Source organism: Nyctereutes procyonoides, unplaced genomic scaffold (assembly GCF_905146905.1).
Source record: "Nyctereutes procyonoides isolate TBG_1078 unplaced genomic scaffold, NYPRO_anot_genome, whole genome shotgun sequence".
NCBI lineage: Eukaryota > Metazoa > Chordata > Mammalia > Carnivora > Canidae > Nyctereutes > Nyctereutes procyonoides.
In genome coordinates, this window is record NW_026575147.1 from 19,848,838 (window position 1) to 19,865,503 (window position 16,666).

Sequence of the window (16,666 nt, forward strand, 5' to 3'; positions counted from 1 at the left end):
TGCTGCAATACACATAGTAGTGGATATATCTTTTTGAATTGGTGTTTTTTCTTATTCTGTGGGTTCGTTCTGTGGGGTTTTTTTTTTTTTTCAGTCTGTTTCCACATTGTTGCTTAAAACTCTTGACTACACACTTGGCCTACCCCAGCCCAGCCCAACCCGAGGACTTTGAGAGGACTCAGTGCCTCAGGACTGGGCTGACCAAAGGGCCCTTCTGTCAATGTGGAGGGAGGGAGACCTTGGCTCTGCTTGTCACCAGCTGGGTCAGGGTAGTGCCCCATGCAGCCGCCCCACCTCCACGAAGGCCTCCACACAGCGGTCAATGTCCTCCTCGCTGTGCACGGCTGAGATCTGCACCCGGATCCGGGCCTTGTTCTTGGGGACCACTGGATAGCTGAACCCGATAACAAAGATGCCTCGCTTTAGCATGTCAGCTGCCATGCAAGAAGCCAGCCGAGCATCACCCAGCATCACAGGGCAAATGGGGTGACCGGCTCCCAAGACAGTGAAGCCAGCAGCCTCCATCTTTCTGAGGAAACGCTGGGTCTTGGCTGCCATAGGCTGGACAATGGCATTGCTCTCCATGAGTAGGTCCAGGGCCTTGGAGGCACAGCCTACGACAGCAGGTGACAGACTGTTGGAGAAGAGGTAGGGCCGGGTGTGCTGCCGTAGCAGGGACACCGGGGGCCCAGGCCCCGTTGTGTAGCCCCCTGAGGCTCAACCCAGTGCCTTCCCCAGTGTTGAGTTGATGATGGTGACCTGGTCCATCACGCCCAGCAGCTCATCTGTGCCTCATCCTGTGGCCCCCAGGAAGCCAATAGCATGGCATTCATCCACAAAAACCAGGGCACCATATCAAGAGGCAAGGTGGCAGATCTCCCACAGGGGTGCGATCTCCCCATCCACGCACGGAAAAGGCCCCGTCAGTGGCCACCAGGCGCAGTCGATGATTCTGGGCCTCCTGCAGCTTGGCCTCCAAATCAGCCATGTCCAGGTGGCGGTAGCGGTACTTATGGGCCTTGCACAGACGGATGCCATCGATGATGGAGGCATGGTTCAGCTCGTCTGAGAGGACTGCATCCTGTGGGCTCAGCAGGGCCTCAAAGAGGCCAGCGTTGGCATCAAAACAGCTAGGATACAGGATGGCATCCTCCCGCTGGTGGAAGCGGGCTATCTTTGCTTCTAGATCCTTGTGGATGCTCTGGGTCCCACCGATGAAACGGGCAGAGATACAGGCAGAGGAGCCTGATGTGGGACTCGAGGATCACGCCCTGAGCCAAAGGCAGCCGCTCAACCACTGAGCCACCTGGGCGTCCCAAGGATATGGACTTTGAAACAAGATTATCTTGGATTATCTGAATAGACACTAAATGTAAATCACAAAGGTCCTCATAAGAAGGAGGCAGGGTGAGATATGTCAACCAAAGGGCAAATGTATTTGACTATAGAAGCTGAGATTGGAGCAATGTGAGAAGCTACCAGAAACTGGAAGAAACAAACAAAAGATTCTTCCCGGGAGCCTCCAGAAGGAACCAGGCCTGCTGACACCTCAGTTTTAGTTCTGTAAGATTTTGGCTTCCAGGCTTCCAGATTTCTGGCCTCAAACTATAACAAAATAAATTTGTATTGCTTTAAGCCACTAAAATTTTTAAAAAGATTTAATTTATTTATTTGAGAGAGAGAGAGTGCAAGTGGCAGAATGAGCAGAGGGAGAGAAACCTAAGCAGACTCCTTGCTGAGTGGAGCCCAATGCAGGGCTCAGTCCTAGGCCCCTGAGATCGTGAATTGAGCCAAAATCATGAGTTGTACACTTAACTGAGTGAGCCACCCAGGCACCCCTTTTAGCCACTAAGTTTACAGTAATTTGTTACAGCAGCCCTAGCAAGTGAATACAGATAGCATTGGTCTAAATTTTAAAAAACGTATATTTTAGAGCAGCCTGAGTGGCTCAGCAGTTTAGTGCTGCACTCAGCTGAGGTTGTGATCCTGGAGACTGAGGATCGAGTCCCACATCAGGCTCCTGCATGGAGCCTGCTTCTCCCTCTGCCTGTGTCTCTGCCTCTCTCTCTGTGTCTCTCATGAATAAATAAATAAATTTTTTTTTATTTATTATTATTTATTTTTATTTTATTTTATTATGAGCCAAAGGCAGGCGCCAAACCGCTGCGCCACCCAGGGATCCCCTGTATTTTTCTTTAGTTGTTTATGCTTTTGGTTTCCTAGCTAGAAAACCATTGCCTAAGGGCAGCCCCGGGGGCTCAGCGGTTTAGCGCCCCTTTCAGTCCAGAGCGTGATCCTGGAGACCTGGGATCGAGTCCCACGTCGGGCTCCCTGCATGGAGCCTGCTTCTCCCTCTGCCTGTGTCTCTGCCTCTCTCTGTGTGTCTTTCATGAATAAATAAATTAAAAAAAAAAAAAAACATTGCCTAACTTAAGGCCACAAAGATTTACTCCAATGTTTATTTTCTTCTAAGATTTTTATATTTTAAGTGCTTACACTTAGGTCTTTGTCCCATTTTGAGTTAATATTTGTATATTATATGAGGTGGGGTCCACTTTCATTTACTTGTATGTGGATATACAATTGTCCCAGAACTGTTTGTTGAAAAAACTATTTTTCCCCTTTGAATTTTTGGCACTGGCGTTGAAAATCAATTGACCATAAATGTGAGGATTTATTCTGGCCTCTGAATTCTATTCCATTGACCTGTATATCTACCCTTATGCCCACACCACACTGTCTTGATTACTGTTGCTCTGTAGTAAGTTCTGAAATAGGGAAGTGGGAGTCCTTTGAATGTTATGGCTTTTATTTATTTTTTTTTTAAAGATGTATTTATTTATTCATTCAGAGAAAGCGAGAGAGGCAGAGACACAGGCAGAGGGAGAAGCAGGCCCCATGCAGGAAGCCCGATGTGGGACTCGATCCCGGGTCTCCAGGATCACACCCCAGGCTGCAGGCGGCACTAAACCGCTGCGCCACCGGGGCTGCCCTGTTATGGCTTTTAAAGGTAATTTGTCCATTTACTTTGAGTGTTTTTACTATTTTCTTCTTGCAGAAAATTGGTTTTCTGCAATTTTACGGATATATAAGTTTCTTTTTTATTTATCCTTCTTAGTATTTGTTAGATTCTTAAATGTATGATTTCTTGTGTTTCATCACCTCTGGAAATCTTTGAACCATTTTTCCTTCAAATATTGCCTATGCCCAGTGAAAAACTGCTGAGCCACCCAGGGATCCCCATCTCAGTTCTTAATTTTGGTTATTGTGTTTTAATTTCCAAATTTACATTTTTTCCCTGTTTAACATTTGCAATATCGTTTTTTAAAAATTTCTATTTCCGAGCCAAATTTTCCATTCTTGGCTTTTACTCCTTGAACATAACAAGCATAATTGTTTTGTGATCTATACTGATCATTTCAGTATCTGGAGGCTCTGCGAGTCTGTTTCTATTACATATTGTATCTACTGTTCTTATTCATGCTGTCTGATATCCTTGGGTTATCTTTGTGTACTGGAACTTGTTTTAGAAAGTTATTTATAGAAATATCCTGGCGTTCAAGATAATATTGTCTTCCTCTAAAGAGAAGTTATCCTTTGCCAGTTCCTGAGGGCACTGCCAGTCAGAACCACTTGACTTTGAAATTTCCACCCTAGCCCCTGGAGGCTGCCAGAATTGCAGCTCAGCCTTTTCCAGAACAAAGCCCTAAGGCATGAGGAGGCTTCACTTGTCCACTTTCCCATCCTCTTCAGTAGCTCAGCATCTCAATTCAGCAATTCCTCAAATCTTGTTACTTCTTTGATTCTTTTAAGATGACTTTTGAAAGTTTTATTGGTATGAAGTTTTATTTATTCAGATTACCTAGGTGTCCATATACAGAATTGATAGACCCTTTGATTCTCATTTGAGGGATCCAGTAGGCAGCAATATATTCAGGAAAGGTAGGGCCTCACTATGCTATGGGATCAGTCCTGATTGGTCTAAGTCAATCATGGTAACCCCTTCTCTTTATGCCTGGGGTGGGCTTATGATCCACTTTCGGGAGAAAAAAACACAAGAGAGAAACTCCTGGGAATTTATGGATGAATTTTGTGCCCATTTGAAAGAGAGCTGCTTGGGAACCAGAGCCTTTTGTCTTCTTTGTGCTTTGAAATGATGTTATGCAAGGAAGTCACACTTGAATCTATGGCAACCCTCTTATGACTGAGGGAAAAACCAAGAAAATTGTAGGAATATCAACTCATGGCTCTTGATAATCTTGTTGAGCCACCTAGAGCCCTGAAACTCTTTGCCTCCAGGCTTCTTAAGGAAATAATAAACATCCTTATGGTTTCACTGTTGGTCAGATTTTCTGTTGTGTGCAGCCCAAAGCATTCCAAACTGACATATCATCCTTTGGGACTCTGCTGGAAATGCTGCTTCCTTCAGGGGTCCTTCCTGAAACCTCCACATCAACATATTTGACAATATCTCTCCTTTCCCTTTAGTGTCTCTCATCAGATTTGTAATTATTTGCGGAATGATAGTCTTTCTCTCTGGGCTGGAAACTCCAGGAGAACAGAAACCATGGTAGGGTCCTCAAGCACAGCCCAGTGCCAGGCATGGTAGCCTCTAAACAAATAATTATCCAAATACATAAACAAAATAAAGGGTCAAGAGCCCAAGTAGAGGGAAAAACTGGATAAAAGTCCTAGAGGATGTGAATTAAAATTTGTGCAATTGTGCTTCTAACACATGAAAACTTTTAAAGCTCAAAGAATCATTACAGAAGGGTTGGAGTGGCCATTGGGAGAATGGGTGTGAGTTTATCTGGTACAAGTAAAAGCTGTCAAGCAGTGTTAAAGACCCAGCTGGGATTAGACCCCATAAATGTGCATTGGCATAAATCGGCAGAATTCTGAGATTTTCTCCAGCAGTGTTCAATTGGCTAGATGTGTGGAAGATGTCGGGTAATTGAATTGATCCAAAGATGGGAACTCTCAGGACAGGCTGCTTTCTGTTCTGTTCACTAGTGAAGTATATAAAAGTAGCTATGGAATTTTATTTCTATTCTCTCAATAAAGTAAATCTCTTAGAATTCAAAGTCTTTTGACTTTTTGTTCTAGACTGGAGACTATCCCCAGCTGAAACACTCACCGAGAAGTCTTCCTCCATCACCCACTTGCCATGGGAAGGCTTGTGTGGGCATCTGTGAATTTCCTAAGGGGTGTGGGTATATGTACACCTGCATGTTTTTCTGGGGAGGGTGTCCAGAAAGGCAAGAACCACTGACTTGGGGTTGGTTCCCAGCCACAGACCACTGTGTGGATCAGGGCTTGATGGACGAGTGGTCTTGGCTCTGCTTATTGACAAGAGGTGACGTGGCACAGTTCCTCATCTCAGAGGGCTGATACTAAGATTAAATGAGTTAATACATGCAAGTGCTTAGTACTATGCCTCACACTTAGCAAGAGCTGGTTTTTATAATAGCTAATTGTTAGTGATGCATCGGGCCACATATCGTCGACAAAGATCTTGAATCAAGAAGCAGCATCCGAGGGTGCGCGGTTGTTGCTGATCTTGTGCAAAGCAAACAACGTAAGCATTCTCTCCCCTCTGGCAAGTTCCTTAACTGCCCTGTACTTCAAGTATCTCACCTGTAATATGGAGACGATAATAGTAACTACCTCAAAGGACTGTTGTAGGGGTTCCATGCAGGCTCAGAGCAGTGACTCCAACTCAGTAAATGATGGTTTTAATTTTTTTAAAGATGTATTTATTTATCCATGATAGACATAGAGAGAGAGAGAGAGAGGCAGAGACACAGGAGGAGGGAGAAGCAGGCTCCACGCCAGGAGCCCGACGCGGGACTCCATCCCGGGACTCCAGGATCGCGCCCTGGGCCAAAGGCAGGCGCCAAACCACTGCCCAGCTACATACAGTCTCCTCATTGGGGGGAAAGAGGCCCTTTCCAGGTGATTCCCACAGCCTTCCCTCATGCCTCATGCTGAAACCTTCATAACTCACGTAGCACCTTCACGTGTACCATGCATGTCTGCCTCCCAGCAGCTCTCCACAAAACAAGTCAGTGACTAACCTAAGGCCACTCCACCTGCCCCCTGCCTTATCATCTTCCCTCCCAAGAGTCTCCCCCCATCTCTCCCTAGGTCCCATCTATAACAGTCCACTCCCGAAACCCCACACTGACCACACAAAGCCTTCCCAGCTCAGAATACCCATGCCAGACCGATCCTGGGACGGGTGGACAGCTCAGTTCTTGGCCCGGCCTCCTCCTCTTCCTGCACCTCACAACCTTCCTTGAACAGCAAGGACCTTCACTAGAGAGCTGCTGAATGCAGGAAATCGAGCACGCAGGGATTCTACTACCCCAACATGTTCACACACTTGAAGGAAGGAAGGAGGAGTCACCGAAAGACTGATCTGCACTGTAAATTAAGAGACCTTGGCCAGACCAGATGGAAAACAGAACTCCAACCCACGCCCTGCAGAGACCTGCCCATGGAGCTGACTCTTTGTCAACAATAAATCACTCAGGCAATCTGTAGGTCACATGTGTAAGACCACCTCTAGTAACAATTCGGAAAGCTAAACACTGACTTTCTGGAACAGTCTGCTCAAGAAGGCCGGGACTGACAACTTCCACAAGTTTTGTGCCCACTGCAACTTCCTACCAACCAGAGAAAGTTAAATCCGCACTCCAACCAGTCCTACAGGATGCCCAGCTTCTAGTCACCTGCCTTACAGCTTCCCACACCAACAGCCTCCAGAGGAGGCACATCCGCACCCTTCCCTTTCTTTTTTCCTGCTGGAGGTAAAGCCTTCCGATTCCTCTGCCTGCCCTTGAGCCTCTTTTAAAACATCAGTGACCATGGCTGACTGACTCCCTTGCTGCAGCAAGCGTTGAATAAATAGCCTTTGCTTTTCTCCTTCGCTTGGTCTTCATTAGTTCTACAAGGCCCAGGAATGGCAGCAGAGTGGGCAGCGAGGCTCCAAGCATCCTGTCAGTACCCTGGTTCCGCTGGGGATGGAGCTCTGAGCCCTCAGACAGTGGAGCTGCTGGCTAGTCCACTGGAAACGCTGATCAGACCTTTGGACTCAGCGGAGCCCGAGCTGGAGAAGCCAAATTGACTCAGATTAAATCCCCCAGGCATAAAATCACAAAGAGTTTTTGTTAGATGCTGATTGGGAAGGAGGAGCCCCAGAGGTCTGGGGAAAGGGTAGGACATCTGGGAATAGAGAAATGAGGGAGAGGCAGGAACTGTGCCTAGAACATTAGCCAGGGATTGCCTGGAGCTGCTTTGGTGGGATGGAAAAGTGAGTCCAGATTCTTATCTGACCTCCACCAAGATTCTTTCATTCAGTCCACAGACATTTATTAAGCGCCTAGGATGTGCCAGGCCCCGTTCTGGGTGCTAGAGATGGGGCAGACAAGGCTGCCGACTTCCCAGCGCTCACACCCTAGCGGGGGAGACTGTAAGGCCAAAGAAGTTAAGATGTCAGAAGTGGTAAGTGCCCTGAGGACAATGGAAGGGGCTGGGGTGCCCTAGAGGGGGGTGCCAGGAGTGGGGCATGGCATTAGGATGGGTGGCTGGGGAGGGCCTCTCAGAGGAAGGACACTGGGCTGACACCAGAAGGAACCAGCGATGCAACTTTTAGGGCAAATAGTTTTCCAGGCAGAGGAGCAGCTGAAGCAAAGACCCTAAGGTGAGACCTGGGTTTGTTCAATGAGGATAGAAGTAAGGTCACCATGTCCAGAGCTGCCTGTGCAGAGAGTGATCCTTGGGGGATGACACCAGGAGGGAAGTTCAGGGATACTTGTTCAGGGCCTTCCAAGCCATTCTAAAGAGTTGAGATTCTGTTTTGTCCTCAATCTAATAGGAAGTTACTGAAAGACGGCACTGGCTGGCTGGCTGGCTTGCTGAAGCTACTTTGTCAAGGCCTTTGAAGCTCTCCTTTGTCGAAATCTTGACAAGATCTGGGCAGGTAGAGGATGTGTGTATGTGGGGAGACAGTGTTAAGGAGAGAAAATATGAATCAGACCCACTCGCTACAAACCAGAATCCCTTGCTGAGTAGGACAAAAGGGGCCACAGAGTACATAAAAACCCCTGAAATCATACACTAATTTTGTGTGTGTACCCTATTTTAGGGAGGAACCCAGAGTTTTTCCAGACTCTAATAGGAATCTCTACCACCAAACCAAACCAAAGCAAGCAACCAAACAAATAAACAAAAAAACCTCACAAAACCAGAAAAGGAGAATATTGACCTATATGCTTGTATATGCATGTGCCATCTCATGCACATGTTGGCCTGAGCAGGGGGAAGGATGGCAGGGCCGGACGGGACTTTTCACTGTGTACCATGTGCTTTACCTATTTTTAAAAGCCCACGTCAGGGATGCCTGGGTGGCTCAGCAGTTGAGCATCTGTCTTTGGCTCAGAGTGTGATCCCAGGGTTTTGGGATTGAGTCCCACATTGGGCTCTCTGCAGGGAGCCTGCCTCTCCCTCTGCCTATGTCTCTGCCTCTCTTTCGTCTTTCATGAACAAATAAATTAAATCTTAAAAAAAAAAAAATTTAAAGCCCACTTCAGCATAAAGGACCTAAGCTGGAGAGGAATGGATGGGGTGGAGAAGAAGGTGCCAGAGACTTGGTGTGGCCAGGGAAGGGCAGAGACACATATCTGCTGATCCTGACTTGACTGCCCGACCCCTAGCCTGCGCGCACATGCCTCAGTGTAAAGCGAGTCCCAGAGAGGGCCACACCTCACCCTGCAGAGGGCTCAGCTGCCCAGCGAGCACCAGTTGTGCTGTTCTGGGAGAGGCACAAGAACAGATCCTCTGGAGATGCCCTTTGTTCAGGTCACTGAAGCCACTGTCCTCCTCTGCCCATGCCCCAGGATCTTCTGATCCCCACACCTTCATAGAGAGAAGCCCGGGCCTCCTAAGCATGCACTGAGCCCCCCCAGGAGCTCTTGGCTCAGATCTGAACACATGTCCATTCCCAACGTCTTGGTTGGTCATTTTGCTTTGAGTAAAAGTTCCCCTGGCTCTGCCTGGTATCATGCCCAGTCCTTGCCAGACAGATGGAAGCTGAGATGGGGCTGTTTACTCAATTCTCTCCATCTCAGCTTGGATGTGCTTTGCCTCCCCACAAATAGGGCTGGTCCTGCCTTCAGGACCCACCTGTTCTCAGCAATCAGCCAGTGGGTGGGGACCAGCCTCCCTTGGGCATTCAGGTCCCTGGTAATCCAGGGCCACAAGGCAGGGAGCAGAGTCAGCTGCTGAGGACAGGTCCCTGGCAGGACACGGAGCAGGCGAGGGCCTCCTGGGCCACACTTGGGGATGGTACCAGGGTACCAGCTTTGTGCAGCTCAGTTAAATCACAGAGCTGCTCTCTCCTTCTGTGGAACAATTCAGACCTTTCAATACCTTCCTCCTGAGGCCTCTGGACCGGACAGGGGTACAGGCACAGTCATTTATACTTGCACGGCCTAACCAAATTTTACTGCCTCTTCTTCTAACTCTAGAATAAGTACATAATAACATCAACCAATATTTGTGGGGAGTTACTGTGGCCGGGCACTATACAGTTAAAGACTTTATGTGTATCACCTCCTTAAAAACCCCACAGAACCCTGAAGCGGTGGCATGGCCAAGTCCCCTGCACACACAGCTGATCAGTCAGGGAGCTGGGACGTGAGCCCAGGCAGGCTGGGAACACCGGGCGGGAACACGCTGCCTAAAGCCCCTGCTCCCAAGTGAAAACAAAATGATCTGTGGGAGGGCCCCACAGTCTCGCACCAAATGGGATCCCATCCACAGCCCAGTCACCAGAGAACAAAGGCACGGGTTCTTGACTGTTCCACCCGGAGCTCAGTGCAGTGTGGGGCACCTGCCCGCCTGGACCAAGGGTCCCCGGGCTCTCCCCCTGCCCTGCACGTCAGGACCTTGTGGCCCAGGGCAGCTCACGGCCTCCTGGGCCGTGTCTCCGGTAGAATAAGAGGACAGCCTGTTATTCTCTGGCGCTCCCAGCTTGGAAAGGCTGCTCCTCACTTTGGCTAACAGCGTCCCTCATCCCCTCCGGCGGGTGCTCCCAGCTGGAGATTCGGGCCGAGGCTCTGAGCCTTCTCCCGGCCCCCAGCCCCCAGTGCGGGGAAGGTGCGGGGAAGGTGCGGGGAAGGTGCGGGGAAGGCCCCGGCCAGGCCAGGAGGCGGGAGGCCAGGGCTCTGCTGGGCCAGTGCTTGGCGTCTCCTGCCTCAGGTTCCGCACCTGACACACATGGCAGGATGTCCGCGTGCACCCCCACTTTCTGAGGTTTGGGGGAAGATCCGGTGAGATGATGAACCTGGAAACCCTGTGGAGACTGTGAGGCTCAGGACGAGTTGGAGAACTTGGGGGTGCGGCGTGGCCCCCCTCCCCTGAGGGAAGCGGCAGGCGGGGCAGGGGAGGCGGCGAGGGGGCCGAGCGCGGTTTTCCTCCTGGGCTCGCTGCTCCAGGCTTCAGAGGAAACGCCTCAGGGCGCTGCCCCCCCAAACCGGCTGCTGGGGTGGGTGTGATGGTGCACCCGCTGCGTCCCCAGGCCTGGAACCGAGCTCCAGGTGACCAAGGCCGAGGCCCCTGCAGGTTAGGAGCGCGGGGGCCCGAGGGGCCGGCGGGGCCCAGCCGGGGCGCTGTGGACGGGACAGGGCGGGCAGGCCGAGGCCGCACCAAGGAGGCAGCAGCACGCAGCTCAGCCGCTCGGTGGGAAGAGCAGCCATCACCGGAGGAGAGCCCGGGAAATGCCCCCGGGGCAGTGGCTGGTGGCCGCAGGAGCAGAGGACCTCCTGCCCCAGCTCGCTGGCACCCTCCCGGCTCTGGCCCACCGTCCCCTATGTGGTCTCCCTCTTGTCCTGGGACACCTGCCGGCCTGCTGCCCCTCTGCGTCCCCCCAGTTCTTCAACCGCCCTTGGAGTTCGCTCCCCCACCCCCGCAGGGTAAACGTTCCCCGCTGGGCTTGTGTCCCCATTTCTTTTGGCCTAATGTCTCTGTGGCCACTTGTAAGCCTTGTGCTGAAGCTTCCCTCGCATACAGCACAGGCAGGAGGTGGCTATCCCGGGGCCTCAGCCCAGCTGCAGGGGAAAGGACGTCTGAGGCAGAGCCCCTGCCCCCATGTGAAGCTACTCACTGAAGAGTGAGCGGCAGGAAGATGCAGCCTGCCCGCCGGGCACTCCACGAGCCTACCAGCGGCAGGGACCACCAGAGCCGAATGCAGCTGGAGGTTGGAGAGGTCATGTCCCACCAGCATGTGCTCCCTGGAGGAGGTGGTATTTGAGCCGACCCTGAAGAGTCGGGTGTGAGGAATGAGAAGGAGAGGAGGCACGCCATGGAGGCTCTGAGCACAGTGTGACGTCGCATCTGCATTGATCACTGCCACCGTCATCCATGTAGGAGGTGAGGTGGTGGCCACAGAAAGGACGAGGGCACATAACTGTGTGAAGGACAGGAAGTCTTTGGGCTAAGAGCACTGGATTTCAAGTCTGTGACCTGACCTGAGACTTAACTCTGGGTTTGCCAGGAACTGCCACAATCTCTCCACCTGTAAAACAGAGGACTGGGCAAAATGCTTCTGAAGTTCCATGCTACTCTAGATCAAGGAGAGAAAGGACTACAGATAGATGATTCTGGGATTTTGAAGAACAGTCCAGACAACAGGAGGTGAGAAGAGGTAAGAAGTCAGGAGAGGAAGCAGATTTGAGAAGACTTCAGTTGTTTCGTGTGTGTGTGTTTTAATTTTTATTTATTTGAGATTGAGAGAGGGTGAGAGCACAAGGGGCAGAGGGAGAAGCAGGGAGTTCTGATACAAGCTTGAGCCCAGGACCATGACCTGAGCCGGAGGCAGATGCTTAACCAACTGAGCCACCCAGGCACCCAAAGAAGACTACAGTTGTAAGTAAACTGAGTGGACCTCCCCATGATGCTTCCTTCCACTGGGTTCCAGGTCACCATCACCAAAGGCTGACCTGGTCTGTCCTGCTGGCGCATCCACTGCATCCCTCTTCCAGGACTGTGACCCTGGCTGCAGCAAGGTCAGAGTAAGAAACAGGAACTGGCCTTTGCTGCACATTTGTCAGCTTCTCCCTCAGTGAATAAACCTCTATCATCACCAACACACAGTTTGCTGGAAGAGGAGCCAGTGCTGTGAGGGTGGGATCCCCTAAATCGACAGTTAAGTTTCCATCACCCCAGGGTACTGGAAGCCTGAAAAAGAAATTATTGAGAAATACACTGAAATGTGGTTTCTTCACACCTGGGTTCCTGCACCCATGTTAGTGCCTGGTTCACAGGCAAGCCCCCCAGAGAGTGGGTTAGACAAGGGGTGTCACACTTGGCTGCACACACAACCCCTATGGAGCTCAGGAACAAAATCGCAGAGGCTGGGGACCCGGCTCCAGTCATTTAATAATCTGTGCATGCTGGCAGGCTGTTGTCGGGTGCATTTAAGTGAGAGGCTCCCTAGCTTGGAGAGAACTGCCACAGCCAGGGGTATTGGCCAGGGAGGGGCATGGACGGAGATGGTCCTGGGAGACGAGGATTTGGCTCAGAGACTGAGCTGGGGCTCGGGGTGGGGTGGGTAGATGCTGCAAGTGCAGAGGGGAGAGGGGGCAGAGGGCCTTCCAGGCGAGGAGACACACAGGCCCTGGCTGAGGGGCTCAGTCTGTTTGGGGTGGGTGAAGCTGGAGGGGCAGGCTGGGGCCACAGGGCAAGGCTCTGGATGCCAAGCTCAGAGCCAGAAGAGATCCCAAAGCTGCTAAGGGCAGGAAAGGCTGTGAGCAGAGGAGGGAGACCCTCTCCAGTACCGTGCAGATGGGGCCCTTGAAAAGGTGCCTGAATGAGCCACGGCCTGTGGTCAGAGGGCAAGCCTGCACTATCTCCTGCCTCGACTTGCCTTTCCTTCACGTCATGCCCCGACTCTTCTATTTCTGACTTCAAGTACTTGGTATGTATGAAATTCTTGCCTCTCCTTTGGCAGCCCTGCCTGCCTCTCTGGCCACAGTTTTGAGTTTGTACCCTTGTTCTTACCCTTTTATGTCTGCTTTCTTCGGCCTTCAGCACAATCTGTCAAGATTAATTTGACACCAAACTGGCTTTCTCTAGAAAGGCAGGGAAAACTCTAGGCATGAGAACAAGATCCATGTGGGGAGAATTACCATGGCCCCTTCCCTAAGGCAGTTAGTGTCCTCTGTGTTCAGGGACAGACAACCCATGGACCTTGAGGTGCAGGCAGCAGAAATAGTTGTTCAGATTCTGGCCCATAGAATCTAGCGCTTGGCGGGCCCTTCCCTGCTCTGCTCTGTAACTGTGAATTCCTCAAACCATGAATGGGACCCCCATCACTTCCAGAACCTGTTCTCTCTGTCTACCCTTGCTCTGCTGGGAAAATTCTTAATTTGATTCTGGAATTAGGTGAGGAATTGGGAATTGGGTCCAATTTTATCCCATAGACCTTTACTCTCTCGTAGGAGCCTCTCTGCGCTGGGAAGATGGGTTTCTGTCACCTTCCTTACTTGTAACAATGCACTATTTCCTGCTCTTCACTCACATCTGTAGTTGATCTTGAAATTTGTCACAGTACCGTGTGTGGCCAGGACACTGAGTGCACTTCCAGAGACTCAAGAAGGAAATAATGGTTGCTCTGTTTTCTCAGAATGCTTGGAGTCCTGAAGCCTTGTCCCCACCACCACTAGGCAGCACCTGCCCTGCTTTTTATGACCCGGCCCATCTTCCCAGAGCATCTGTGCCCTCAGCTACTGCTGACCCCAGGCCAGCCCACTGCACCTCACTCTCTGGTCCGGGAACCCCCAAGGGAACCAGGAGCCTGCCAAGCCGGGAAGCTATCACAGAACTCAGTCCTGGTGGCGTAGCCGCTGCCAGATGTCTTAGCAAGGAAGACAGCTCCTGCCCAGACAGCAACCTAACTTTCTCCCTCAACCCCGGGTGCAGAGGCTGGGCCACGATCTCAACCTGCTGTGAAAACCTGAGAATGTGTACATGTGCGCTCTGTCGCTGGCAATCCTTGCTGAGTCCCACTGGGCTCTGAGGGTCCCCTGGGCAGAGAACTGACGGGCCAGCTTGTACATCTTCACAAAGTGCAGAGTCTCGATCTCTGTGGCACACCAGCTAAAAACCAATTTGAACAGCACCGTTAACCATAACACTGACTCACTTCTCTATGGGACTCTAAGCTTTCACATACGTGCTATCATCTTTGTTTTTTTTTTTTTAAAGATTTTATTTGTTTATTTATCTACTTCAGAGAGAGATCACAAGCAAGAGGAGAGGCAGAGGGAGAGAAAGGGAGAAGTAGACTCCCCACTGAGCAGGGAGCTCACCCCCAGGCTCCTAGGATCATGACCTGAGCCAAAGGAGATGATTAACTGACTGAGCCACCCAAGCGTCCCTTGATTTTGGTTTTTATGATAAGCTATGAAGTAGATAAGCTGGGTACTGTTGTCAGTCCATTTTTAGAGATGACCAAGCTGAGTATGCCTGAGGCCACACCAGTCCCCAAATGACAGAACTGGAACTGGAGTCTGGAGCAGTGCCAGTTCTCCTGCACTTCATCCTTCGGGCCCCAGTGCAGTGTCACCAGCTCATAGCAGAGCGGCAGCACAGACCAGCGTGGGCTCCCTAGGCCCTGGTAGCTGCAATGTCCTGTGGATACTTTGAATGTTCTCTAAGATCCTAAAGACAGGGTTGAGTGGAAGCTTCTGTCAGAGGGACAGGCCCTGGCCAATCAGTCCCTATCCCTGGTGATAGGTACCATTTTATTAAATCTGTAAACTGGTTGTATTGAGACTATATCAGAGGGATGCTGTCTGAGAAATCTTCCAACCTAGCAGACAATGAATATCCGCAAACATCTTGGAAGCCTGTTCCAGAAGCTCTAGCTGATGGCCACGTCTCCTAAACACATATGAAAGAAGATATGCACATGAGCCCAAACCACTTCACACAGTTATAAAATACAGATGATGCTATAAACCTAATGACGGCCAAGTTTATGTCCAATCAATTCATTCAATTCCATTAACATTTACTGAGCACATCTTGTCTGCTGAATGCTGACGAACAGACAGACGTGGCTCAGGGAAGTACTGAGGCAGGCTGTCACCAAGGACCCCAGGACCTGCCTGAGAGGCACTATATAGACTGAAGCATGGAAATCAAATTGAGAAGAATTCTGACCTTGGGAGTTTTCTGACCAAATTTAATGTCTCCAGAGCAGTAACTAGGAAACCAGAGCGTCCCATCCGTGTCTTGGTCCTCATTTACCAAACTACTCACATTCTGTTTCTGCATCATTTTATTACCCTAGAGCCAGTGGAGCCATGCTAGGACAAGACTGCACCAAAAAGTACTGGAATGTGGCCAGAGCTGAGACAGTACTCCCTATCTCTCATTCGTGGGCTCATCCCACAAGCTTTTAATAAATGCCTACTATGTGCAAGGTGAGGTGGGAGATAACAAGGTAAACATGGTCCCCACACTGCAGGTTCGGTTCTCATAACTTGTGGGAAGTGAGCTAATGGGCCAAAGGCAAAGCCTGATGGTCAGAAGAATGGCATCAGTGAAAGAAAACAGCGTGAACCAATGTGACAGGACATTAGAAATCAACAGTTGGAGACCAGCCTGGTGTGTAGCGATTGGGAAAAGAGTGGCTCTTCTGGAACAAAGGAGTTGAGCAAACTGTGATTCTGAGAGGCAGAAAAGCCAACACCAGGCTTTCTGAAAATGGTTGCTATGACCACAAACCAAAAGACAGTTTCGTGTGAGCTCCTGGGTCCCATCTGTAGGCATCAGCATTATCTGGAATAGGGACAATGTCTCACAGGAAACATTAGTTAAAAATGCTACTTAATTTAACACAACACTCCTTTAATCTACTACCAGGGGAGAAAAAATGGTTAAGCCAACTCAGCCGAGTTTCTCAAAGATCTCCCTTGCATACAACATATACAGATAGTAGCTCCTACCTGTGAGATTTGGGGGCAAAGTACTGCATTTCTGTGTCTTTGTTTCCAAATCTGTTAAGATGAGCACTGTGCACAGAGTAAGCACTCTATACATGTGAGCTATCTCACTGTGTTAAACCACAGTGTTAAGGTCAAAGTCAAACGAATACTCAGCTTGTCCCCCTCTTTTTCTTTTATCTGTCTTATCTCTAGAGGTACTTTAGGGTAAACATCTAATTATCCCATAATCTTTGAAAAACAGTTCTTTTCATCATCGAGGCAGTGTCCACAGATTTAATATGGTACTTCCCAAGTTGCTGAGGCATAGGAAATTCTTTCCTTTGTACAGTATTTTCAGACCACCAAGTCATGGGAGGTGACAGCTATAGTAAATCTTGTGAGCTCTTCTTAGCAGAAAGGACTATTTCTGACCTTCAGTTCATGAAAGTTGCAAATGTCAGAGGCAGACCTTACCCTTCTCCCAGGCTCCCTCCCCCTCCACTGTGTTCAGGGGCACCCTTCTGTTCTGCAGCTTGCCTCCTCCTAGATAAATGACTGTTAATGGGATGTCGTTCCCAGGGCACTGAAAGGTCCAGGCCCTAAAATATCTTGTTCTGGCCCTGTGGGCTGGTCATTTCATCACCTGCATTGTACTCTGAGGTCTCAGCAAA

The 16,666-nt window shown here is 50.1% G+C and overlaps 1 pseudogene; it reads right to left on the bottom strand.

Annotated features, from left to right (window-relative positions):
* Positions 1-211: 211 nt before the first annotated feature.
* LOC129501236 (2-amino-3-ketobutyrate coenzyme A ligase, mitochondrial-like) lies at positions 212-1,234 on the bottom strand (annotated as a pseudogene).
* Positions 1,235-16,666: the final 15,432 nt, after the last annotated feature.